The sequence below is a fragment of the Protobothrops mucrosquamatus genome, unplaced genomic scaffold (genome assembly GCF_001527695.2).
Source record: "Protobothrops mucrosquamatus isolate PMUCROS unplaced genomic scaffold, P.Mucros_1.0 scaffold3477, whole genome shotgun sequence".
NCBI lineage: Eukaryota > Metazoa > Chordata > Lepidosauria > Squamata > Viperidae > Protobothrops > Protobothrops mucrosquamatus.
In genome coordinates, this window is record NW_015389451.1 from 121029 (window position 1) to 141839 (window position 20811).

A 20811-nucleotide genomic window follows, 5' to 3' on the forward strand; every position below is an offset into this window, starting at 1 on the left:
GAGAGGGCCTTCTCCCCAAGCCCAGGCATGATTGGCAATTTGCTAGTCTCCAAGCTTGGAATGTTTGTGTGTGCTTGTGTGTGTGTGTGTGGATAGCACACTAAAGAGATGTTCTTTTCCCAATCCCAGACATCGTTGGTGTTTCCCTGTCCGGTGCCCCCTCCTGGCAAAGCAGGAGGTGGAGGACGTTTGCAGGAAGCAGTTTCCTCCGAGTCCGACTTCTGTCTTGACAGATCTCTGGAGACCAAGAGGAGGAGGCAGGAGAGCAGCGCTCCTGGGTCCTACACAAGGGAGGCTGGCCCTTCTCGAAAGGGACTTCCCATTTCCAATCGTGCATGGTAAGGATGCTGGCTTGTTGGGGCAGCCTTCCCTCACACAATTCCCCTGCCACCCCCTCCTCCTCTCCAGAGATCTGCAGGGGAGACAGAGATTTGGAGGGCAAGGTGCAGCCTCCATATTGGCCACTTCTACCTCTCCAAGCCCTCCTCGATTAAACATACATTATATATAAATTAAAACACAGCCAAAAAGAAAACATAGTTATATCACTAATTACAGCTCTTCACATATTTTCTGGAAAAACCACCTTTATTGATGTTAGGAAGCACGAGGAAACCTTATTAAGGAACTCTTAACAGAAAGGGAATTGAAGACCCCAAAAGGTCTCACTCTTTCTAATCTGCCTTCCCTTTGAGCCTTTAGTTCTCATTATTTTATTATTATGTATTTAAGAAGAAGATCAAAGGCCTCTGTAGCTCAGGATACTCACCTTAAAATCAGAACCCAGAAAAAATTAGTTAATCCACAATACCACCCTATGAAGAATGAAGATGATCTTTGGGCCCTGAGAGCATGCAGGTGTCAAGTCAGAATATTAGTGGTACACCTGTCAGCAACTGGAAGTGCATAAGTTCATGTACTTCCCTTTCCTGTCTCACAACTCAATTTATACATCCTTTAATTTTCAGACACATCTTTTTCTCATAAGCTCCTTAAAAAACCAACAACGTATACTGTAATTAGCAGGAAAAATAAATCTAGCACTTCTGAATTATTTCCCCAAGGGGGAAAGGAAAGTTCACAGTCTGCAGGTTGCTAGCAAAGTCGTCAAAGAATGTAGTTATTGCTGCTAAAGAGAAGAATAAATAACGAATCAATTTTGCAGATCTCTCCTGTTACTACATCCTCTTACCTCCAGAATGTGGCCTGGGATTGCACAAGGGGCTAGGCTAAAATCCAGTTGAGTAGTTTGCAGCCAGGTATTCAGTACAGACCTTGCCAATGTGATTTTAATAGCCCAGGAAGGGATAAGAAAACGCGAGGAAAACTTTGCAATCAGTAAACCATGGTGGACTATGCTTGTTTTGCCCTATTTTGATTCTCCTCCCCAGCAGCAGCCCATCAATTTTAGAACTGCATGGCCACAAAGACAGAGGCCTTCAGCCTCACCCGGCCAAGGAAGGGGGCAGCAGCCAAGACTACAGCAGATTTCCAGCTTGTCAGCAGCGCTCAAAGGCTGCCCAACTTTATTCCAGAATTTCGGGGTTGGAAAGCAGAGGGGCAGCGCCGTGTTTGCAGGCCTGGCGGCACCTGCTGGAAAGCCTCCTACTTCCCCCCCCCCCCCGCAGCTACCTCCTTCGGAGCCTTCCTGATGCTGACGGGCCTGCCAGCATAGGTCTGCCCGCTTCGTCCTGCAAAGCGCGGCTCACCCGGCACTTCCCATTCTCACACAAACGTTCCTCCAATATCCCCCAGTCTCACACACGTTCCTCCATATCCTACCCATTCACACACACACGTTCCTCCAATATCCTCCCCATTCACACACAAACGTTACTCCAATATCCCCCAGTCTCACACACACGTTCCTCCAATATCCTCCCCATTCACACATACACGTTCCTCCAAATCCTTCCCATTCTCATGCACACGTTCCTCCAAAATCCTTGTCTCTCTCTCTGTGTCTCTCTCTCACTGCTTCTGTGAGAAAAGCCTTTTCTCTTCTGCCTCTTTCTCCGGAGTCTTTTCTTCTCTCCCTCTCCCACCCAAAGTGCCTTCTTTTATATCCCTTCCTGTCTCTGCCCCCTCCCCCTCCTTTCTCTTCCAGGTGAGCCAGAAGTGCCAATCCTGGGGCCTTTGTCTTGCTGCAAGCAGTCCTGCAGCTCCTGAGGACTCTCTCACAGCAAGTCCTGCGCTGTGCCGCTGTCAGGTCCCCAAACCCTTCTTCTTTACCTTGCATATATATTCTACTTTTGGGGCCTGCCATTCTGTTGGGGGAGGGGGAGCTTTGCATTAGCTTGGGATAACTTTCACTTTTTACTCTCTCTTGCTGCCTCCATTCCCTTGAGAAAGGAATGTGTCTCCCTTATCAGGGAGACGGTTACAAAGAAACGAAACTGGAGAAGACCTTGAGATGCGCGCCAACTGTGCCAGTTACCCGCTTTTTAGACCACCTGTGGATTGGCTGGATTTCAAATGGACATTATGACTTTGGTGGGAGGAGGAATATTGCTTGCTTAACTATACCGTTTCGGCGGGCTTTTCCCCAGATCTTGCCTTGACTTCCCTACTGTCACTGACCCCTAATAAAAGTATCCTTTTGAGACAATGCCTGTTTCAAGAGTTCTGCTTTATTGTGTGGTTAGTTGAAGTGGGTCCTTACATAAGGCAAGATCTGCATAGTACTCAACCAGGAGAAGCTGCTGCCCTACCGGGGGAGTTGCAAACTATTTCTACATGGAGGAGTTCCAGGCAGAGAAATGGTCTGAAGATCTCTGCCTGAAAGCAGATGAAAGCCTCTCCAGGGACCTGGAGGAATCTGGGCCTTCTGGCAAAGAAGACTGAGCCAGATGGTCACTCAGGGTTGGTAAGAAGGAAGGATAGGAGGAACCCCCCCCCCAAAGTTACCCTGACCTGAAGAGGAGGAAAAAAGAAGGCAAAGAAAAGGAATCCAGAGCCTGCCCCTCCTGAGAAAGACGGAGAGAAAGAGGAGCTGAAAGGGGGCCCAATGGAAGCTGTGATGGAGTACGTGAAAAAGACCCTTGATGAATTTAAGATGCAGTTGAAAGAAAGCCGTGAGTCGGAAGAAGAGTCGGAGGGGGAACGGAGGAGGATGAGCCAGAGGTTCCCGAAACGGCAGCGGCTGGAGCCCAAGAGGCAGCACAGCGGCGGGATCATCCATCTCAAGCAGCCAGAGGCAGAGCACCTCAGCCAGCCGAGGTGAAACTGATCCCAATTGGGGTAAAGTTTGATGGAGACCTGAAGCGACTGGGTTACTTCCTGGCACAAGCGTTCACCTACATGCAAATCTATGGGAGAACACTGCCTACTGATGTCAAGAAAGTTTGAGTGGTCACTCTGGCGCTAGAAGGGGGAGCAGCCAACTGGATGGTGACTCTGTATAATTGCAATGCACCCAAACTGAGAAATTTCAACCGTTTTATGGCCGCCCTCCGCAGACGCTTTGAAGACTGGCTGGCTGATAAGAAAGCCCAGGAGTGGATCAAAACAGTGAAGCAGGGAAGGAGACCAGTTGCTGAGTACACCGAGGAGTTCAGAGAGTTGGCCAGTTGCCTGTGTCATGGTTCTGACAGATGTTACAAATATTCTACTGACCGACTATGAGCTGCAGACAGATATTTCCACTCACCCGAGTCCTCAGTGGCAGATGGCCTGGCAGCTTTCCACCGGTCTGGGGAATGCGATATGCAGGAATCCCTTTGTTGTAGCTGGTCACTATAGAGGTTAGCGGCCCATGCCGCTGCCTCCCCCTGTAGTCCTGCCGTAACCGCCACTACCATCGCCCATTGGGATGGGTACAGATGGGCATATCGGTCCAAGTGACTGATCACGTGGCTTAAGAACATAGCTAGCCGATCCGGGTTCCCATCAAATGATATAGGTATGGGCGGTGGACCCCATGCCATCCCTGGACCCCACGGGGCCGTGGGCTGACCCACGCCCCGGACAGTGTCAGCCAGGTTTTGGCAAGCTCTGGGTTCCAGGCCTGGTCCCCTGTGGCCCTGGTGTTCTCCCCGGAGGCGCTCCCCATGAGTCACCCCCTGACCCACCTGGCCACGCGGTTTGGGGTTGTGTGGATGACGCACCGGGTACAGGCCCTCCAGCCACGGGACCGCTCAGGGCTGACGGCAATCGTAGCCTCGGACTGCTCAGCCGGAACCGGGCTGACTTGGGGTGCCTTGAAGATACGTCCACCCATTGCCACGAGGCTGCCTCCCGTGTAGCCGCACGGCTATGCCACGAAGAAGCTCCTTGGTACCCAGCCTTGCCGAACCGGTCCTGTAACACATCCATCATATACTGACCAGGGGCAGTGGAGTAACTCCACTCCTCCTCTTCATCCCCTGTCACACGCCTCTCCCTCCATTCCATGAGGGAAGGCCTGGCACTCGGTGTGCGTACTTGTCCTGTATCCAAGTTAGCCAACGCAGGACTTTGCCACCACTCTCCCATCGTTCCAGGAGCTGTGGCCTCCTGGGGCTCACCCAAAGGGACCGTGGGCCGTGTCACCTTTGGCCTGACTACCGGCTGCGCCTCCTGGGACTCTGATGCAGGTGCAGGGCCCATTGCTCCGGCCGGAGCTACTTCCTCCATCTCCCGAGGAGCCTCCTTTTTGCCCTCCACCATTCCCTCAGAATTTTTCTATTTTCTCCAGAAGCTTAGTGCTTGTTTCCAGTGGATCTTCTAGTATAAAAACCAGGTCATCTGCAAATGCTTGTAATTTATATTTTTCATCTTTTATCTTCAGTCCTTTAATTTCTATTGGATTTGGAAAAGTGGAAGAACTTCCAACTTTCAATGTTGGGAAGAATAGCAACAGTGAAAATGAATATCTTACCAAAAATACTCGTTTTATTTCAAACGATCCCTGTAAGGCTGGGAAAAGCCTTTTTTGATGAACTGAATACAATAATATTGAAATTTATCTGGCATGGTTGAGGGTGAACAACATTTTGAGATCAGAGACATTTTAGACCCTCGCAAACACCATGGGGTGACACAGTATCTTGTTGCATGGAAGAATCTCCTTTTTGCCCAAAATTAGTGGGTTTCTAAGAAACATATTAGAGCTCCTAAACTGTTACAATGTTTCCATTCTAAACATCCTGATAAACCTCATTGACTTTTTGTATTATTGTTCCCTTTCCCTTTTTGTTTTCTAGGTGGATTTCCTGTTCTTCTAGGGGGGTTGTATGTCAGGTCCCCAAACCCTTATTCTTTTTGTTTTAATTTTGTTTTAATTTTTTATTGAGTTTTATAGGGTTGGGGATAGAATAGGATCGGGATAAGGATTAAGGTTTAGGGTGGGGTTGGGATCAGGATTGGTGTTGGGGGGGGTTGGGGTCGACATTGGGGTTATCCCCCAATAAAATTTTCAATCTTTAGCAAACAGACTATTGTCTGGTTACATATGTTCAGTTAACAATAGTTGATATAGTAATAAGTAACTGTAATAAGTATAATAAACAATAATCATAAACAGTATCAGTTAATTAATGCATATCATTCTTCTTATTAACATATATTCAAAATAACATATCACATTCATTTCTCACTAGTTTGTTTTCCTAACCATTGGTAAAAATTATCCCATGTTCTAAAGTAAACTGAATCTTCTTTCTCTTTAATCTCTAAGATCAATCTATCCATTTCTGCACATTCTAAGATTTTCTTAATTAAAACCTCTTCAGCTGGTAAGTTTTCATTTTTCCAATATTGGGCAAATACTATTCTCGCTGCTGTCAGTATATGCAATATTAAATATTCATTCTCCTTCTCATAGTTAGGTCCTAATATTCCTGACAAAAACAGTTCTGGTTTAAATTCTATCTTTCTTTTAATCATTTTTTCCAACCATGTATGTATCTTACCCCAAAACATTTTTGCTTTAGGGCATGTCCACCAGATATGATAGTAAGTACCTGGCCTTTGTTTACATTTCCAGCAATTATTCAAAGTATTTTTAAACATTTTTGCTAATCTTACTGGTGTCATATGCCACCTGTGAAACATTTTATACAAATTTTCTTTATATGAGACTGCTTTAGTCAATTTGATATTTCTATCCCATAGTTTTTGCCAGTCTTCCAAATCTATAGAATATCCAAAACATTTAGCCCATGCTATCATTGTTTCTTTTACTTGTTCTTCTTCCATCTTTAAATTTAGCAGAAATCTATAGAGTTTCTTAATCAAGTTTTCATCTGTTTTTAACAATATTTGATCAAATTCTGTCTGTTCTTTATAAATTCCCATTATCTTTACATCTTTTTCATATCTTGTTTGAATTTGTAGATATGGCCACCATGGTAAGTCAATACCTTGTCGTTGTAAATCTTGTTTGTCTTTCAATTTTCCTTCATTGTCCAAGATATCTTTATAAGTCACGACTTTGTCATAGTTAATTAAATTTGGGTAAGCAAAAGCTTCCATTGTTGAAAGCCATTCAGGTAGCTTGATATACATTTTCTCTTTTGTTCTTTCCCATTCTAAAAGAAGAGCATTCCTTATGAAATGGTTTTGGAAATATCTGTGTGTTTTATTCTTACCGTACCATAGGAAGGCATGCCAACCAATTTGTAGGTCATGCCCCTCTAGGTACAATAGTCTTTTGTTTCTCAGTGTTATCCATTCTTTAAGCCATGGTAAAATAGCTGCTTGATAATATAGTCTCCAGTCCGGGAGTCCAAATCCTCCACTATCTTTAGCTTCTTGTAGCATTTTCACTTTAATTCGTGCTTTTTTCCCTTGCCAAATTAATCTCAATATTGTTGCGTTTAGGTCATCAAAAAAGCCCTTTCCCAGTTTTGCAGGAATCGTTTGAAATAAGAAGAGTATTTTCGGTAAAATATTCATTTTCACTGTAGCTATTCTTCCTAGCAATGACAGTTGAAGATTTTTCCACTTTTCCAAATCCAGTTTTATTTGTTTTAACAATCTTTCATAGTTGTCTTCTTTTAATGTTGCACATCTTGTTGTTAGGTAGATTCCAAAGTATTTAACTATTTTAACTATTTGCAAATTTGTCTTTTTTGTAAGTTGACTTTTCTGTTTATCTCTTAAGTTCTTTGTTAATACTTTAGTCTTTTCTTTATTTATTTTCAAACCCGCCACTTCTCCAAACTTTTCTATTCTCTCCAACAATTTAGTAGTTGTTTCAAGTGGCTCCTCCAAGATAAAAACCAAATCATCTGCAAAGGCTTGTAGTTTATATTTTTGATCTTTTATCTCCAATCCTTTAATTTCTATATCTTGTCTAATCTTTCTAGTCAGTACTTCCAATGTTAGTATAAATAACAATGGGGATAATGGACATCCCTGTCTTGTACCTTTTTTGATATCAAAATTTTCCGTGTAGTCTCCATTTAAGATTATTCTAGCCGTTTGTTTATGATAGATTGTTTGAATTGCATTTATAAAGTTTTTCCCAAAGTCCATTTCCACCAACTGCTGGAACATAAATTGCCAGTTCAGATTATCAAATGCTTTTTGCACATCAAGAAATATTAATGCCATCTGTTTCCCTGGATGGTTTTCATAATACTCTAAAACATCCAAAATCATTCTTGTTATTTTTTATCTGTCTTTTAGGTAGGAAGCCATTTTGGTCTGTGTGTATAAATTCAGTCAAGAATTTCTTGATTCTTTCTGCCATTATTGAGGCAAAGATTTTATAATCCACATTTAATAGCGATATTGGTCTATAGTTTTTTATTTGTGTAAGGTCAGTATCTTCTTTAGGTATTAAAGTAATATTAGCTTCAGTCCACGACTTTGGTATTTTAGTCTCCAACAAGATTTCATTACACAGTTCTTTCAATGTCAGACTTAATACATCTTGTAATGCTATATAAAATTCTGCGGGAAGTCCATCTGGACCCAGAGTCTTATCTCTTTTTTTGCCTTTTTATGGCTTCTATAATCTCCATCATTGATATTTTTCCATTTAGTATATTTTGAAACTTTTATTCTTTACCTTGCATATATATTCTACTTTTGGGGCCTGCCATTCTGTTGGGGGGAGGGGGAGCTTACTCTCGCTTGGGATAACTTTCGCTTTCTACTCTCTCCTCCTGCCTCTATCCCCTTGAGAAAGGAATGTGTCTCCCTTATCAGGGAGACGGTTACAAAGAAACAAAACTGGAGAAGACCTTGAGATGCGCGCCAACTGTGCCAGTTACCCGCTCTTCAGACCACCTGTGGATTGGCTGGATTTCAAATGGACATTATGACTTTGGTGGGAGGAGGAATATTGCTTGCTTAACTATACCGTTTCAGCGGGCTTTTCCCCAGATCTTGCCTTGACTTCCCTACTGTCACTGACCCCTAATAAAAGTATCCTTTTGAGACAATGCCTGTTTCAAGAGTTCTGCTTTCTTGGGTGGTTAGTTGAAGTGGGTCCTTACAGCCGCTTTGGCTCATTCTGTTGTGCAGGTTCTGAGGTTTTGCTTGATAAAAAATACAGGAAACCAGAAGTTGCCTTTAAGCTTTATGTTTTTATTCAGCTGAACAAAGATGGACTCCTTTAAAAGAGAGAAACCCTGAATGACAAGAAATCCTTGCATTTATTCTTTCTGATTACGTAAGCAATCCACCCAGCAAAGCTCACACACATACAATAAAGATTTCACCCAGTAAGTCTGGCACACTGTAGATAAGAAGGGAGAAAGCAGAAGTAGCTAAAAATGTTCCCTTTTGGGTGTTTCCCTAAAGACATCATACGTTCCCGGTTGGGTTAGGACATTGGGTATTTTCCTTGCTGTCCTTTCATGACCCTGCATCCATGACTCTGCAAGTGCCCAAAGACAGCAGGGCCATCTGCACATATTCACAATTGATACTTCCTATGCTGTCTCCTAATTCCGGGTCAACATAATCCCCCCTTTCATTCTTTGAGCAGTGCGCAGAAGTATGATCATCAAACTGGAGAGACACAGAATAAGCTTCTGCAGTACGTGGATCACATTGTTGAGGGCAGGCAGAGGTGAGTAGGGGCAAGTAGTGAAAGATATAACAGAAAAAGATAACAAGGAACACCACAAAGTGAAGACCAATAACTAGTTCCCTAAACCATCCCCATCCCGGGAGCCAACCAGTAAGAAATGAGAATATACTACTGAAGACTCCTTATACAGCATCAGTGAAAATCTCCAGATCCTTAGCGCAATTCTTGATTCCTCCTTCCATGAGATGGATGGTGTGACTAATATTTACTTGATAATCAGTGAAAAAAATCTGAGTGGAGCAAAGCACATAGCGCTCCTTTTGCTGCCAGTGCCATATCTAATGTTTGGCAATTCTGTAACACTACTTCCTTTATTTCTCCCTGTTCCTTATTGAATTGTGTAAATGCCTGTATGGTGTGGTTAAACATTTCCTCTGTCCAGTCACCTAATTCTATAATAAATTTACAATTCAAACCAACCCCCATAGCTGGGATTATTGCTCGTGCAATGGCATTTCCTAGGCCATGAGGTACAGGATGGTGTTCAATATGTTCTTTATGCTCAATGTGGTCCTCGTCCCGTCGATTGCGGATGCGTGAAGTTCCAATCATTATGTCAGATGATACAAACTGAGGAAAAGATCATTCCTATAGTACATGTACCTGACCAGTAAGCTGTGAAAGACTTGTAGGCAAACAGACCACAAAGAAACCACCAGTCCGGGTGGTTAGCCAGATAAATGCCTTGTTTGCCTTCTAACACCCCAGGCATAGAAGCTCTGACACCAGACATATAAGCTATAAGTCCCATTGCTGCAAACAGACTACAAAGAGCAGAGGGGTCCTTTTTGTAGTCAAGACCAAAGGTCTGATGACATTTATGCCATCCATCCCACATGCTAGTACTCACCTTCCATGTGACCATGCAAGGTGCATAAATCCCTAACTTATATCTGGAAGAAGAAGTAAAATGACTAAGGCAAGCTGCTGCAGGGTGCTGTATAGTTGAACAATCTGCAGCTTTCCTGCCCCCAAACCCAGGGAGTGCCCAGCCCCTTGTGACAATGATCATGCTGAATATAGAGGCTCCCAGAGGTGTAGCTTCCATAACCAATCCATGGGTACCAGTTGGGGGTATGTGGGTGGAAATCCAACAGTTCATTACATTCAAGAGTTTAACCCAATCCGGTGTATTCTGCATATGGGTGTTGGAACCCCAAATTCCTAAAGAGGGGCTGGGGAATTGGGAACTACTCTGCCCCTCCATGTTACTAGGAAAGATGGGGAAGGATGTATGCAGCTCCTTAGGCTTTTCAGGCATGAACTTAGGTCCAGCATCAGTGTTTTGGGGAGCATCTGGCTGAAATCCTAGAGCTATCTTTTGAGGTTGGGATACTCGAGAAGGGGCTTTTGGGTTGTCCTGTCCAGTGTTTGGACTCTCCCAACCATGGGTAAGAAGAAACCGTCCTTGCCGAGATATGGCGGGGGGGGGGGCACCGGTTATGGCAAAGCAACAGGAGAGTTCATGCTTGGAGGGTGTGTCAGAATGTACAATCTGACCCATCCCAGTCCATAGCAGCTGTCCCCATAGTCATGTCACATATCTTGACCATGACCAGAACCTGACCATGAACTTGACCACCCTTCCCATAATCCCCATAATCCCCCTCACAAGGGCAGAGCAAGCTCCACAGAAGAAAGAAGGATGAAAGAGAAACTCAGAGTATGAAGAAAAAAACAACATAGAGTAACAGAAAAGAAATGAACAATTTAAACAAAGTACAAGATGGAAACCAAGGCAGAGAGGAGCAACATCTGTGACACAAGTAAGCAGAGAGCTGGTGAGAGAAAATAGCCAGAGAAGAAGCCCAGAAGGCACAGGTATTGCAGCAACCAAAATGTCCTGGCATTCAGGTCAACATAGTCCATGAAACAAAAGCTCCAGCCCAAGGTCATCCTCAGCACCAGGGGCTACAGTCCAAGCAACTCAGTGGTCCTCAGCATTGGGTGGTGGGGAAGAAGAGCGAAGGCAGGTGTGATGAATCCAAGTACGAAGCCCAGCAATCCCGACCACTGTGTGAGTAGCGAGAAGAATAACGAAGGAGCCTTTCCAGCATTCAACCAAAAGGCCAGAATCAGTCCAGGACTTGACAAGCACCCAACCACCAGGAAGGAAAGGATGGAGTGGATGATCCAATTCTGGATAATGGAGGGCCTGAACAGCTTGAGAAATGGAAGAAACATTACAAGCAAGAGAGTGCATATATTCCCTGAGGGCCTGGTCTCCAAAAAGAGAAGAGAGGTAAGGAAGAATAGCAAAGAAAGGGCCTACCATACATGATCTGAAAAGGGAACAGGCCTTTTCCATGGGTGCCGAAGATTGGGGCCTGTAGGCCAAATGAAGCTGCCAAGCAATACCTAGGGCCTGAGACACCTGCTGGGTAATGGTAGAGATAAAGTGGGGTCCATCGTCAGAGCCAATGCCTTGGTATAGGAAGGAAAAACAGAATAATTTCCTTCAGGACGGCCTTAACCACCTCATGTGCCTTGTTAGTATGACAGGGAAAGGCCTCATTCTATCCAGAGAAAGCACCCACAAAAACTTGCAAGTACCTAAAACCCAGTGTCCATGGCAATCCAGTAAAATCAACTTCCCAAAAACTAGCAGGAGCCTGGCCAGCCCCAAGCCTCCCCAAGGGGAACATAATAATTTCCACAGGATTATTACATTGACAAATCACACATTGCTTGATCATTGTGAGGGCCTTGTTATAGATCCGAGGACAAATATAGTCCTTTATAAGAAACTCAGCCATGGCCTAGTAACCCTAATGAGTGCTGGCATGCAATTTTCATACGAGGGCCCATAATTCATGTTTTGGGAGAAGGCATCAAATTCCTGGATGTGCAGCTAACGAGTAGGCTGGCTTGGTTGCTCAACAGTGAGAAACTGGTGAAGCAGGCACAGCAGCGCCTGCATTTTCTGCGTTGCATGAGAAAAGCACATCTTCCTTCCCCTGTCCTGACCACTTTCTACAGGGGGACGATCGAGAGCATCTTGTCATACAACATCACAGTCTGGTTTGGAAGCATCACTGCTTCAGACAGGAAGGCGGTGCAGAGAGTGGTGAGAATGGCCGAAAAGATCATTGGCCGTTCCCTCCCTCCCATCCAGGACATAGCACAGAAGCGTTGGTTGAGCAGGGTCTGTAAGATTATCTGGAACACTACACATCCTCTTCACGACCTGTTTTCCTTGTTACCTTCTGGGAGAAGGCTTCGTGGTATCCGTAGCAGAACATCCAGATTCAGCCATAGTTTCATTCCATACAGCATTAACCTTGTGAACTTTCAAGCTTCCTCCTTCCGTTATATACTCAAGATGGACAGTATTTAATATTTATTTGCTATGTATATGTAGGGGTGTGGGTCTTTACATATGTTGTACATAGTATGTTTTAGGTGTGTGTCATGTATGTGTTTCACTTTGAGACCGGGCAACTAAATTTCATTTTTGATGTGTGCCGTTGTGCCCACAGTAAAAAAATGACAATAAAGGTAAGGTTATCTTATCTTATCTTATCTTATCTTATCTTATCTTAGCTTAGCTTAGCTTAGCTTAGCTTAGCTTAGCTTAGCTTAGCTTAGCTTAGCTTAGCTTAGCTTATCTTAGCTTAGCTTAGCTTAGCTTAGCTTAGCTTATCTCAGCTCAGCTCAGCTCAGCTTAGCTTAGCTTAGCTTATCATCACCTCACCTCACCTCACCTCACCTCACCTCACCTCACCTCACCTCACCTCACCTCACCTTATCTATCTTATCTTATCTTATCTTATCTTATCTTATCTTATCTTATCTTATCTTATCTTATCTTATCTTATCTTATCTTATCTTATCTTATCATTTCCTGTCCTTCTCCAGCCTACATCCATGATAAACAGCATCCAGTCTATAAGCTCTGTGCCCATCCTGTGAAATATATGTTGGAGCCGGCACAGGCAAATGTGAACGTACAAGCGCACCCACATACCAAGGGGACAGGGGACCTGAAGCGGCAGACTTTGCAGTATGGTCGGCCAAGGCATTTCCCCTTCCATGTTTAGTATCAACCTTAACACGGGCCCTCACATGCATGACAGCCACCTTATGGGGGAGCAAACAGCATACAGTAGCCTTAAAATGTCCTGTCCATATTTAACAGGAGTGCCTTGAGCGGTGAGCAAACCACACCCCTTCCACAAGGCCCTATGTGCATGTATAACACAAAAAAACCCAAATTTACTGTCTGTAAATATATTAACAACCGCACTGTCTGACTTTTCCAAGGCCCTCATCAAGACAATGACTTCAGTTTTCTGAGCTGAGGCACCTGCAGGGAGAGCTGCTGCTTCTACTACTTGATCCAATGTGACCATGGCATGGCCAGCTAGCCTTTCTCCCTGTCTCATAAAACTGCTGCTGTCTGTATACAGGTCCCTGTGATGACCAGGAATTAGGGGACAGTATCAATTGTGAATACATACAGATGGCCCCTCTCTCTTTGGTCACTTGCAGAGTCCTGGATGCAGGGTCATGAAAGGACATAAAGGACAACACCCAATGTCCTAAACCCACCTGAGAACATATGATATCTTTAGGGAAACACCCAAACGGGAACATGTTTAGCTACTTCTGCTTTCTCCCTTCTTATCTACAGTGTGCCAGACTTACTGGGTGAAATCTTTATCTTATGTGTGTCAGCTTTGCTGGATGGGTTGCTTATGTAATTAGAAAGAATAAATACAAGGATTTCTTGTCATTCATTGCTCCTCTCATTTAGAGGAGTCCGTCTCTATTCAGCTGAATAAAAACATAAAGCTTGAAGGCAACTTCTGGTTTCCTGTATTTCTTTATCAAGCAAAATCTCAGAACCTGCATATCATTTTTGGCGAGCCTGGCTTCCAGGATAGGTGCTTGGTTGGTCCTAGGGAGGCTCAGGAAATGGGAAGGCACTGAGTGCGCTCTGGGATTTCCTGGAGGTGCCCTCCTTCTTGACTCTTCACTGTGGTTTTTAACAGGAACCAGTTTTTTCTTCTTTTTGGTTGCCTTTTACTTGATTCCTGCATACTCAGGAGGGCTGAAAATAAGGTAGAACACACAGATATACATTACTTTGTTGCACCGGCTTGCCTGGGCGAGTGTGTATGTGTGTATAAGTGTGTCTGTTTCCTTGAATTATTTCCCACTGTTGACCAGAGCTGGGTGGAAGGGTTTGTGCCAGCCGCACCTAGCCCCCCTCCCTCTTTTGGGGGGTTCTGGGGGTGCTTAGAAAGCAAGGGGTGCTAACTTTGTACTCTCATGCTCCAACGGGTTGTGAGTGGTGTGTGGTTTGTGGTTACTACTTATATATTTCCCGCTGTTGACCAGGCCTAGGCGTGATACTGATCTTAGCCAAAGGTCAGTGGATCTCTTGTGGCCCAACAGGCTGTGCAAGTGGTGTGAGTGACTTGAACACATGGGCTCAGCCCCAGGAAGACCAGTTAGAATGAATAAAAGGAAGGGATGTGCCCTCAGCCCCCTTGAGTGTGTCATAAGGAACTTTGGTAAGCTTAAGCCCCATCGGGATATGAAATTGAAACTCCAATTAAGTACAGTGCCTTCTGTCACTAAGACATACCCACTGTTTGGCCCACAGGGGGATCCATAAACTTGGGAGTTTTTGAAACCATGGGAGACTATGCTTAAAGAGGCATAGATCATGATCAGTCTTGAGCAGAGGCTGAAGCTGCTGAGCAGAAGCTGAAGCTGCTGACAACCTCTGTCTTGTTTATTGCTTTTATATTCTTTTTACATACACAAGCTTAACCATTAGATGCTGACAACAGTTTATTCACTGGAAAATTCTTTCATCTAACCAACTATTTTCTAGTAACATATTATATGGTTAAAGACTAGATAAAGAACAAACACAGGAAGATCAAAGACAGGAAAAGATAGGAAGATAGAAGAAGGAGCTAAGCATATCTGTTTCGGTAGGTGAGGCATTAAGTCAAAAGGGGGTGACCTTTTGGCTGCTTCATTGGGACAAAGGGTAGAGGAGCAAAAGGTTATAGAATTATGAGATTTGTGGGGGTGCAAAACACGGCAGTTTGCTGCGCGTGCATGCTTACCCCTACAGGACTTGAGGGTTTTTATAACTGTTTGGGGGTCTGATCGGAAGGAGGGAGTGTCCTTCTTCCATATCACTAAGTCAGCAGGGGAGAAAGGGGTATGGGTGAGGACATATTCAAATTGTCCCCTGCTGTGTCCAGGGACAGGTTTCTGCAAGAGAGGGGGCATCAATTTGGCCGCTGATTTCTCCTTTAAGGGAGGTTTATTTAGATCTGGTTGTTTTTCTTGCGGTTCCTCATTTTTACTTTCCTTAGGGCTTTCTGGGTCAGATAATTCTGCAAGGGGTTTTGAAAGATCTTGTCTTGAATGGGCTTCTGCAGGTACTATTTGTTTGCTTATGAATGGAGCTGTCCAGATAGGCGGCTTCCGCTTTCAATAAGCTTGTTATCTCTTTAAGTGTCAGCAGCCCGCTTTGTTACAGTGTGTCTGGTTGGAATGTGGAATGAGCCCTAGGCAGTTTCTATTATTGGCTTGGCTTTTCTTTCTTTGGAGGCTTTTTATGGTTAATTTTTATAAGAAAAGAAATGGGAGGGGGGTTTTGTGAATACTTCCTTCATGTCAAACCAAAAAAAAGCAAGATTGAATTTAAAAAAGCATAGCATAGTATGCAAATGCAGTGGATAGGTTGCAACTGTAATGTGAATGTTCAGACTGGGCTGGGGATATGAAATAAAGAATGGCTAGATCTCCCAGACAGAAATTATATTAATTAGAAGTACGGTTGAACCCCAAATCTCTTTCTTGATCACACACCACACACATGCACACTAATCTTCAGAACATCAGACATGAATGAAGACCATAGCACATTTGTGCACATGCAGAGTGACTTTTCCTCTCTCTTTAGGAAAGAAAGTCAAAACCCAAAGTATCCCCCACACACATAGCAAGAGCCCCTGTTGTTTTAGAAATGGGAGTAAGTTAAGAAGAGATCATCCAATAGAAGGGGCGCTATTTGCGTGGGAGGAAAAACAGATCGGTTAGGAATCTCTGGTGAGCACACACACACACACACGTTAATTTAGAAGGTCAGATGAGGGCAGAACCGGAAGATTCAGGTTGCGTGCTGGATGAGGTTAGCAACTGCTTCTTTCAGTTCAGTAAGGATGCCCTTGTGGATTGCGGTGGTGGGGATTCCTATTTATGATGATGATAACCTTTATTGTCATTTTTTACTGTGGGCACAATGGCACACATTAAAAATGAAATTTAGTTGCTTGCTCTCAAAGTGTACACATACATTTAAACATACTATATACAACATATGTATAGACCTACACCCTTATATATAAGTAACATATAAATATTAATTATAAAGGGAGAAGATGTTACACAAATGTGGAAGAAATCAAGAGGCTCACTGGAAAGGTAGGAGGAGGCGCAAACGACTGGGACCCACCTTCATAATGCCAGCAGCAGGGGCAGCCTTGGCCAGGTCATGGGGGGTTTCCCCTCAGCCAAGTTGTCACAGCTGGTACCTGCGGAGCCGCCCAAAATGGGACATGGCGAGCTCAGGTCGTCCGGACCTTTTGCAGTGGCTGCTTCTTCTTGTGGTGGGATGCGGGGGGGGGGGGAACAGGGCGAACCCGAGGGAAGGACACCGGGGGTTCTGTCTGCCATCATACATCCCCCCTGGGGACTCCCAGCAGCTGCACTGCACGGCCCCGGCGGGGATGCTGAGTGGTTGCCCCAGGGGCACCCTCCAGCCACTGTGCGCTCCTACTCTTGCCCTATCCTCAGAGTGCCTTGTCTAGCTTTGATTTGCTCTGCCTTGCTGGTGAAGAAGGAGGGATGCAGCAAACAAAAAAGGAGACACCGCCGGGGTAGAGAAATGGGCGGGGCAGGACCAAGCAGGGCATGGCCACCCCTCTCAACCTCCAAATGCTCTGCGGCTCCGCATGCCAAAGTCATGTGCGCCAAAGTCATGCACGCGTATGGAGGCGTCAAGCCACGTGTTGCCACGATTGTGTCAGACGTTAAAAACGAATGTGTCTTGCACTTAGAAAGGAGTGGTGACCCTCGCTTTAGGCTTGTTCACACATACAAACCCACTTCTCATTTTATGATTGGGAAATCAAGCCACGATTTGGGGAATACCGGTCTCTCTCAAATGAACAGTGCCGCAAATTAATGTTTCTAAAATATATACAAGCACATCTTTATTTTATGTAATTCAAATGAAGAAGTTGAAACAGTTTATGTCCAGGATGTGAGGGGTCTGTAGATATTTTCACAGCGCTCTTTTTGGCTCATGCAGTATACAGGCCCTCAGTGGAAGGCAGGCTGGTTGCAGTTATTTTTTCTGCAGTCCTAACTATCCATTGAAGTCTGTGTGTATCTTGTTTGGTTGCTGTGCCAAACCAGACAGTTATAGAGGTACAAATGACAGACTCAATAATTCCTTTGTAGAACTGTATCAGCAGCTCCTTGGGCACGCTGAGCTTTCTGAGTTGGCGCAGGAAGAACTTTATTTGTTGTGCTTTTTTGATGACGTTTTTGATGTTAGGTGTCCATTTTAAGTCTTGAGATATTATAGAACCTAGAAACTCGAAGGTCTCTACTGTTGATACTGTGTTGTCTAGTATTGTAACAGGTGGTAGAATAGGAGGGCTTCTCCTAAAATCTACTATCATCTCTACAGTATTGAGTGTGTTCAGTTCAAGATTGTTCTGGCTGCACCACAGGGCCAGTTGTTCAACTTCCCGTCTGTATGCAGATTCATCATTGTCTCGAATGAGACCAATCACTGTTGTATCAGCTGCAAACTTTAGTACTTTAACAGAGGGATCCTTTGAGATGCAGTCATTGGTATAGAGCAGGTGTCAAACTGCCGGCCCGTGGGCCAGTTGCATCATGAGGCCACGCCCACCCAAGCTCCAGCAATGTAAAAAAAATTTGTGATACATCACAACACGTCATGTGATGCGGCGAGTTTGACACCTGTGGTATAGAGAGAAAAGAGTAATGGAGAGAGCACACAGCCCTGGGGTGCACCTATGCTAATTGTACAGGTATCTGATGTGATTTTGCCTAGCTTCACCTGCTGCTTCCTATCTGTTAGAAAGCTTATGATCCACTTACAAGTGTGGTCAGGCATGGCTAGCTGAGTCAGTTTAGTGAGAAGAATATCTGGAATGATGGTATTGAATGCCGAGCTGAAGTCTACAAAAAGGACCCTTGCATAGGTCCTTGGAGATTCAAGATGCTGTAAGATGTAGTGCAGTGCCACTACAGAGATTTATGTTCATCTGCATCTTGTGGGTAAAATCTTAAGGGAACTATCTTTCATACAAACCAATTCAAAGTAAAAGTAGTCACTTTGGTAAAAATAGTTCTTCATCATGTGCCCTGATCATAATATTGCTGTATAAATCGAGATCAACACTGCCTCCTGAAGTAGGTTTCAAATAATGCTGGATGAATCTTCTCAAAACCTAAGGCTAAATGGACTTCTGGTTTGAATTCCGGCGCCGATGGCGGCTTTTCTCTTTGCCGCCTGCCCCGAGGACGCGTAAAAGCCGCAGGAGCAGCGCCAAACAGCTGCTCCGCGGCTTGGAATCCCCTCCCCCGGGCAAAGGGGAGGGGGGAGTTTCCCTGATAGGGGTAGAACTCCCGAGCTCTCACGGTTTTATAGCTGTGGGGGTGAAGGTGAGATCCCCCGGAGTCAGGGACTTCTCCGCACTTCGGGCTGCCTCCGTTCCGTTGAACGAAGCCAGACGCGGATTCAACCTCTGCTTATGGGAGATTGTGAGTAACTTTTGTGAGCAGACAGAGCAATCCAGGTGCTTGGGAGCTGGAAGGATTTGAGCCTTTAGCTCTGAAGTTAATAACTTCTCCATTGATGTTTTAAGTTTAAGAAGAAAGAAAAAAAAATGGCCGCGGAAGGGCGTTTTGCTCTTTAACAGAGACTTTCACTTTCTGAGGACTTTCAATTCTGCTTTCACTTTCTGCTGGACTACTATTGTATTAGATTTGCTTGTATTGCTGGTGGGCAAGCCAGCTGTTTCTGCTTTTGGTGGCAGTTTCAATAAAATTTTACTGGACATTATATTATATAAATTAAATTAGAGAAGAGGGGAAGAGAAAGTAAAATGGCTTCAAAGCGTGGGGGAACTTTTCCTCCTCAGAAAAGCTTGTCTTCTCCAGCTGTACAAACATCACAGCAGACAAAACCTACTCCCCCACCCTCTCCTCCAATGCCAGCCTTAACATTGAAAGATTTACAAGATGCCTTAAAGGACACTGCCAAACAGATTAGATGTGAAATGGACGAGCTGTTTGAAAAGAAACTTGAGGAGAAACTTGAAGAAAAAAATGCTGAGCTGAGAGATGATATAGTGTTTGCATTGCAAGGCTTGGCTGATCATGTAGACCGCATTGCAGGGTGGGTGGAAGAAGTGGAGGAACATGTTGAAGTTTTGGAAATCAGAATGGGGAAAGTGGAAGAGAACACTGATATAAATCAGAATGAGATTCTTATGTCACAATTTAGAGAAATGGAACATGCGTTGAGAATAAGAGGATTGAGTGAAAATGTCCAAGAAAAACTGGAGGAGGAAATTGCAGCAGAATTGGCCTTGGTTTTGTCCTGCCAACCTGAAGAAATCACGAGAGAAGTGGAAAAATTTTTTAGAGTTAACTCATGGGTGGCGAGACAGAGAAACCTTCCAAGAGATGTTGTTGTTTACTTTTCAAAAAAATCAATCCGCAATGAAATTATTCAAGCTTTTTATAAACAGAGATTTCAAATTTTAGGACAAGATGTGATAATTTTAAAAGAAATACCACCCAAGCTACTCAGAAGAAGAAAAGACTTTGCTTTTTTGGCTTAAGAATTGAAAGTGAGACAAATACAATTCAGATGGGAGATACCAGCTGGTATAATGGTTAATTATATGGGCGTACGTTATCGGCTTAACACGGTGGCAAAAGCAAAAGATTTTTATAGTTCAATTTTGAAAGCAGGCCCATCAGTGTTGCCACAAGGTATTAGGAAGGAAAGAACTCAAGAAGATAAAGATACTCAAGGAGCCACATCATCATCAAGCGTTACTAATTTACAAGATCAAGTTCAAGCTGAGTTACAACTTTTGGAAATTAAAGATGATCCAAAATCACAGAGATTGACCTGTGCAGCTCACAGACGTAAAGAAAGAGAGCAACGAAGAGTGGATGCGGTACCCATAGCGCAGCAAGTAACTTCAGAGCCAGTGGGAGGAGCGAGACCAAAGAAATCAGTGTCGGCTGATTTGCAAGGGGCGTTCCTGAGGCTCTCTGCCACTAAAGATGGCAAGGTTTTTGACATGGAATGTTAATGGCTTGAACTCACCACAGAAAAGAAAAAAGGTATTTTATTATTTGAAGCAACATAAAAATGATGTTATTTGCTTGCAAGAGACTCATATTACAGCAAAAGATCAAAAGCATCTGACTAATTCACGGTTGGGAATACATTTTATTGCACCTGCGCCCCAGAAAAAAGGTGGAGTAGTTATTTCGTCTAAATTGATTGATTTTGACCCAGAAGGAAGATATGTTTTTATTGAAATGCTTTTGAATGGGAAGAAATGTCTTATCATTGGATTATATGCTCCAAATCAACAGCAGAAACAGTTTTATAAATTGATACATCAGAAACTAAATCAAATGGATTATAAATCTGTTATTATGATGGGAGACTGGAATGGTGTCTTAGATCC